This window comes from Calidris pugnax, unplaced genomic scaffold (assembly GCF_001431845.1).
Source record: "Calidris pugnax isolate Ruff unplaced genomic scaffold, ASM143184v1 scaffold44, whole genome shotgun sequence".
NCBI classification, from domain to species: Eukaryota; Metazoa; Chordata; class Aves; order Charadriiformes; family Scolopacidae; genus Calidris; species Calidris pugnax.
In genome coordinates this window covers 11,244,932-11,251,451 of record NW_015094506.1, presented here as the reverse complement: position 1 = coordinate 11,251,451, position 6,520 = coordinate 11,244,932, and the positions used below count along the sequence as shown (strand labels likewise).

General features: G+C 40.7%; 1 long non-coding RNA gene across 1 annotated transcript; it reads right to left on the bottom strand.

The window, feature by feature from the left end:
• Positions 1 to 1,240: 1,240 nt before the first annotated feature.
• Positions 1,241 to 5,816, bottom strand: LOC106901279. Its single transcript, XR_001414297.1, has 4 exons — positions 5,653 to 5,816; positions 4,611 to 4,722; positions 3,011 to 3,254; positions 1,241 to 2,875 (listed from the first exon to the last, which is right to left on the bottom strand). It is a non-coding gene; the product is annotated as an uncharacterized LOC106901279 (long non-coding RNA).
• Between the last annotated feature and the right edge of the window lie 704 nt (positions 5,817 to 6,520).

Sequence of the window (6,520 nt, the reverse complement as noted above, 5' to 3'; positions counted from 1 at the left end):
GGATCCGATTGGAAGTTCTGCCAAGTTTATCCTAAAATGAATGTTATCATAAAATGCACAGTGCAGGTATTACCCATAGATTTAAGGTTAAGGGGTTTTGTGGTTGTTAAAGACTGTTCCTAAGAGGTATGTGAAAGATTACTGAAGTGAGCAAGAGCAAGCCAGGGAGGTTTTAGTTCACTGCAATGGGGCAGGTACTTCTGGTGGGAAAGGTGTACAGGTTCATAGATTTAAAAAGGCAAAACTGCATTTGCCAGTGTGGAAGGTCAAAGAGACACATCTTCTTAGGTCTACAGGGAGCCTGATCCAAAGGTCCCTGGGGAACTACATGAAATTGGGACATTTTCTGACAGTGGGCTCTTGGAGTAGAATTTTATACATCAATGTGCAAGAAGTGACGCAGGGAAATAGTGTGGTAGGCATGGGCTCTCCAAGGCCTTCTGGAGGGCTCAGGATTGGCAAAGCTATCTATCTTCTATGCAAAACTGTAGCACAAGTGTGATAATTTGGCTCTGAAGGTGTCTACATGGTTTTGACACCATTACAGCAATGCATAGTGCCTTACAGACAGTCTATACCACCATTACAGCAATGCATAGTGCCTTACAGTCTATATGGTCATGCTAAAGCCAACTTTGTTGGGACAAAAAAAAAACAGGAAAAAGTTGGGAACCAAGCAGATGGAAGCAGAGAAAATTTCATGTATCTGTGAAATGAAAGACCATGAGAGAGATGATAAAGTTATCATGGACAGTTTTCATTATCAAGATATCACTCCAAGCTAATGGACCAAATAATGAGAGTCAATACTCAGAATAAGCATGGGTTGAGGGCTCTTCTCAATGAATATGTTCAATGGCCCACAATATAAGGCCTTATTGTATGAATTCTGGTGGACCGAGGACTGAAGAGAAAAGGCTTATCCCACCATTTAATGCAAGTGCTAGGAGCTGGTAAAATGTAGCTTGTACCCTACAGAGCTAAGGAAAACAGCATGACAGAGGTGCCCTGTGACAGATGCAAAGGAGACTGAAGAAGAAATGGAATTTGAGAAACCTAAAAGTGGACCCACAAATCTATGTTTAGCATCTATTCACAGCAGTGAGTAGCAGACTGGGAAAGGTCTCTAAGCTTGTTGTTCATTCTTCTATTTTTATATATTCTTTTTACCTTTAAAATCGAAAAGATAGAATCTCAAAAAATGAGCAAAAAGCACACAAAAGGACACCTGAGGGAAAAAGGTTGTTCTTTATAACTTGCAAAGCTAACATTGTATAACAACAGAAGGAATAAATGTCAAAAAAAAAACCATTGTGTACAGTGCTAGCAAAAGGGCATTACTCATAGCCTGATATAAACAACTAACAACTCCCATCTGGCAACAAAAGTCTTTGCGAAGGGAAATACACTAAAACTCCTGCCGTTGATAACTGAGGCCTGTTATGGGAAATGCCTGCAGGATCCAAGCATGATTGCAGCAGAGGGAAGGAAAATGACATGCTCGCGTCCAAAACAGCTTGGAGTCCGACAGTATTTGAGGCATTTCAAAATAGCACACATTCACAAGTGAAAAGCAAGGAAAAGTGGTTAGTGGGTACAGAGCAGTTTGGGCAGCTGAGCCCTGATATGGCTCCTTGCCCCTGACTTTTTCTTGACAGACCATCCACGTTACCATCAGTCCTAACATCCCATTCAGAGAAAGAAGAGCAGAGACAGGCAGTGGTGAAAAATAAGAGGTCAAAATCTCTGGGAAAATAAAAACAGAAACTAAAAACGAAGAATATTTGATAATTCCAGAGAAGAACTTGTCATGCATATAGAGCTTGAACCGGAGCCCACCAAAGCCAAATAGAGTCTTGCTGTGAGATGCAGTGGGCTTTGGCTCATGTCCATAGGCTAAACACTTTCTCTGGCAAGTCTACAGAGTGATTCAGTCCCAAACTGCTCAGCACAGCCAAATTCAAAAGCCCTATTCATATTCTAAAAAAGGCAACTGGACATCATTCCATGGTTCCAGTTGCACAATTGTCTTCAAACAGGTGGCAGAAACAACATCCATCGCTGGCCAGAAAACCAAAGAGAAAGTCAGGAGCCCGTGGTAGAGCAAGATTTTACATCTAACACTGATACTGTGGAACAAATTTAATATTTTCCATTGAGATTACTCTCCTTAAAAGCACTGGTCAGGCTTTTTTTTTTTTTTTTGGTGATTTCACTGCAGAACTAATATATTCATCTCCTCTTACAGGAAATCATATTAGCATGTGGAACTGATACAGCAAATAGTAGCAGCATGGTAAGATACTTGAGGGGCCTTCCATTATTGCAGGAAGAAAGATACCTAGAAATTAAATTCGTTTTTTTCGATAAAGGCATTAGTATTAGTACTTTGGGTAAAGGAGATTGCAGAAGAGTACATCTCACAAAGCGGGAATTTCTGATGGGAAGTGAGCAGCTATTTTTACAGATCACTCAGGAAGAATGCAAATCAATAAAGAAACATTATTGGGCCATCTTTTGTAAAGAGAGTTTTTTTTTCAAAAGATCGTAGTTTCCAGCCTTCATAAGACTAATATCCTACACAGCGGGCAGTGGTCAATAGCTCGATGTCCAGATGGAGATTGGTGACAAGTGGTGTACCTTGGGGATCCATAATGGGACCAACATTGTTCAATATCTTCATCAATGACATAGTAGGATCGAGTGCATCCTTAGCAAGTTTGCAGATAACACCAAGCTGAGTGGTGCAGTTGACATGCCTGAGGGACAGGATACTGTCCAGAGGGACCTGGACAACCTCAGGAAGTGTGCCCATGTGAACCTCATGAGGTTCAATAAGGACAAGTGCAAAGTCCTACATTTGAACAGGGGCAACCTTGGTGCAGTTGACATGCCTGAGGGACAGGATACTGTCCAGAGGGACCTGGACAACCTCAGGAAGTGTGCCCATGTGAACCTCATGAGGTTCAATAAGGACAAGTGCAAAGTCCTACATTTGAACAGGGGCAACCTCTGTTATCAATACAGGCTGGGGGATGAAGGGATTGAGAGCAGTCCTGCAGAGAAGGACTCAAGGATACTGGTGGATGAAAAGCTGGACATGAGCTAGCAATGTGTGCTTACAGTCCAGAAGGCCAATTGCAGCCTGGACTGCATCAAAAGACGGGTGGCCAGCAGGTCAAGGTGGGTGATTCTGCCCCTTTACGCCATTCTTGTGAGACCTCTCTTGGAGTATTGCATCCAGCTCTGGAACCCTGTGAAGGAAAGAATTGGACCTGTTGGAGTGAGTCCACAGGAGGGTCACAAAGATAATCAGAGGGCTAGAGCACCTCTCCTATGAGGACAGGCTGAGAGAGTTGGGGTTGTTTAGTCTGGAGAAGAGAAGGCTCCTGGGATATATTATTGTGGCCTTTCAGTATTTAAAGGGGGCTTATAAGAAAGATGGGGACAGACTTTTTAGCAGGGCCTGCTGCAATAGGACGAAAGGTAATGGCTTTAAACTAAAAGAATGTAGATTTAGACTAGGTATAAGGAAGAAACATTTTTCAATTAAGGTGGTGAAACACTGGCACAGGTTGCCCAGAGACATCGTAGATGTCTCATTCCTGGAAATATTCAAGGTCAGGTTGGACAGGGCTCTGAGCAAGCTGGTCTAGTTGAAGGTGTCCCTGCTCATTGCAGGGGGGTTGGACGAGATGACTTTTAAAGGTCCCTTTAAAGGTTTGGTTTCCAATCCAAATTATTATAAACCCCCAATTACACCTAAATGAGCATCCACAGTGTGGGGAAGAATACAGTGAGAAGGGAAACAAGCAGCCAGTCAGTCACCCAAACTTCTGCCAAGGTTTTCCACTCTGAGCAAGAGAAGGCTGAATTATGATATGCAAGGGTTAAAATGCAAATAATATATCTCATGATTTGCAATACCCAAGCAGAAGACGCTTCAGTGATTGTTTAGTTTTATAGCTGGACCAAGTATTTGTGATTAATATGTTTCTGTCTGCTCACAACTCCCAGGGAATTTAAGAGAAAAAAATAATTTAGGCTTTACCTATCTACTAGGGGGAGAGACTAAAAAGTAATAGGAAAACATTTCAATAGTGACTATTGACATTTCCATTTTGATGTTTTAAAATTGAAAGGCTTGTTTGGAAGGCTTGTGAAATTATTATTTCAATATTTTTCTAAATGTAATTTTTACTTTTCCTTTAAAAAAATCACATTTTTTGCTTTAAAACCATCCAGCTAAGGAAAATATGTTGAAGATCCCACAAATAAAACAAAAGGTTTTGAATTTAGCTTACAATCCAAATAGTTTCTCTTCTACTTGACTCAGTCTCTTCTCTCTTCACACTCCCCTCTAGCTTTTCAGATTTGGGCCAATGAACAAAAACATCTATTATTTGCGCATGTTGTTTGAACAATGACATAGGGTGAATCTGCAATGTAGTGATGCTCCAAGAGAACAGGCAATATCTTAGCACAGGAAGAAGAGCTCCTTATGAGAACAACACTGCTGAATTCCCTGTTGCTTTGTGCTCGTTGTAAATGGTTCATGCAGGGTCAATGCTTGTAGCACACCTTCACTCTCTTAAGACAATATTCCTTACCTGTTTGCAACTGCTGAAAATAGCTACAGGACAATCCACCATCAGGCCCTATGGGTCCACATCATAAGTAAATGTTGGATGGTGTTACAGCACAAAGTTGTTCTAGAAACCCCTTGATGAGAGAAAGCAAAGAATAAAATGAACTTTCCAAAGAATTAGAAGCCCAAGTTTTCATCATCAGTAGAGAAATCTTGGCCACACTTTAAATCATCAAAAAGTTCTCAGAGACTTCAGTGGGAACAGGAATTTAAGAAAGCATGCACCAGCCTCCCTACGGACAATTTATTTCCTTTTGCCTTGAGCTTAATGTAGGGAGCTTTTTTTGCTTGTTGTTTTTCTTTTTTTTAAGTCCTGGGCAAGGACACAAGGAGGAAATCTCCATTTTGTGGTAATAGGTGCCTGTAGATACTTGTTGAGGAAGAAACAATGAGTGCATTCCTACTGCCATTTCTGAACTTCTGTAATTTCACTGTTCACATACTTCTAGCACTAAAACATGAAGGATCATGTAAGTGTTCCCATTTATACATTTTGTCATTTTTCACCAAGAAAAGCATCTTGAAGAACTTGCCTTCTGTTTGATGAAAAAGTAAAAAATTCATTCAGTGATAAACATTCATATTTAATAGAGTTTACTACAACCCCTTCCAAAGCAGGAGGAAAAAGAGGAATTAAAAAAAAGCCAGGCAGTGAAAGGAACATGTCACACCGCTATGCTCCAGATATTTCCCACTTGAGCTCTACTTTAGCTTGGTAGAAATGCAAACAATGGTGTAGATCTGAGAACTGCTTCATTTTCCCATCCCCCTTTCCTTCTCTCTGGTTGGGAGGAGAACACGTTAGCAGAAAAAATTCCCCTGTTGAACTGTAACCTGTGTTTAATAGTCTTGAGGCCAAATTATACAAGTGAATCAACATACTTTGATCTCTTAGTATCACTTTTCTATCTTTTCATCTAACATAAATCATTCAGTTTCCCTCTCTGAATTTCTCCCATTCCCCTGTAAACATACCCATTTGCTGTCTGCTGTAATGTTCTTACCTTGCCTTCAAGATCCCACCAACCTTACAAAAGGTGCATCAAGCTTGCCAAGGAAGAAGGACAAGGGCAGGTTGTGCAGGTTTGCTTTCCCAGGCAATTCTAGACATACAAGAAATTTATAACTGAGAAGTTTAAACATGTTGTAAGAATATAAATATGCTGTGTATAATACGTAGTAATATGTCCTGACAGGAACACTTGCAAAAACTTTGGCAAACAATCAAATGGTATTAAAAAGCTGTCTTTCCTCACTCCACATTGTAATGTTTTCAGTTTCTTATTGTTAAATTAAATGAATACATGAAATAACAAGAGTTGAAAGGAAAAGGTGTACTGCAGTGCCTCCCCAATCACAAGCTGGATCTGTAGATAATTAATTCTGACCAGCCATATGGTCTATTGTGCCTCATCTCTACTGTTTTCTATTCATATGTAGTTAAAGTGCATTAAAACTACACTAACGTTGCAGAGTCAGCATTCAAAAGGCTGAAAATGCCAGAAGGAAAGCTGCTTGGGCAACAGCAATCCAGCCAGCTTAGCCAAATGCACTCAGATATACTCTTAATTTTATAACCAGACATTTCTTTCCCGCCCTCTCCCACCTTGCTTCAGTGTGCGCAGTGGACTCAACATGCAGCTATTTCAAACTCTATTTTATACTTTCTTCCTGCAAGTTGATTAAACTGAAGAATGGGCAGCTAATCTGGCAGTGAATTTCACAGATGTTTGCTGCCGGTGAAGAAACTGGCATTTCACTCCAGGCTGTGGGTAGGGGTGTACACAGGAGAAGAACATACACACTTGTCCTGACCTATCTGCCTTGGACAAACTGTCCTGCTCCTGTCTGTCTCTTCCCTATGCCTTCTAT